The sequence below is a fragment of the Trachurus trachurus genome, assembly GCF_905171665.1.
Source record: "Trachurus trachurus genome assembly, chromosome: 10".
Classification (NCBI taxonomy): Eukaryota; Metazoa; Chordata; class Actinopteri; order Carangiformes; family Carangidae; genus Trachurus; species Trachurus trachurus.
Genome location: NC_139894.1, coordinates 37,436,509 through 37,436,805, shown reverse-complemented (window position 1 = coordinate 37,436,805; position 297 = coordinate 37,436,509).

Here is a 297-nt window from a genome sequence, read left to right as displayed (position 1 = left end):
TTCACGACAGCGGAGCAGGCACAGACCGTTCTGACGTCACCCCCGACACCACCAAAAAAAAAAAAAAAAAACATCATCAGTTACTTTTATCTACTAGTCCAGGCAAAATAGCGTTTTACGACACGACAGATTAATTGTAATATAATTTTTTTCACCATACATCATTTCTATGAGGTGTCCAGAACAACATATTAAAAGTCCTAAGGAATCCTAGTTGGGGAAATATGTTTAATTCTCATCAATCCAACATTGATTTACTGTATATAAAGTCTATGGTGCCAATAAGGCCAGAACAAT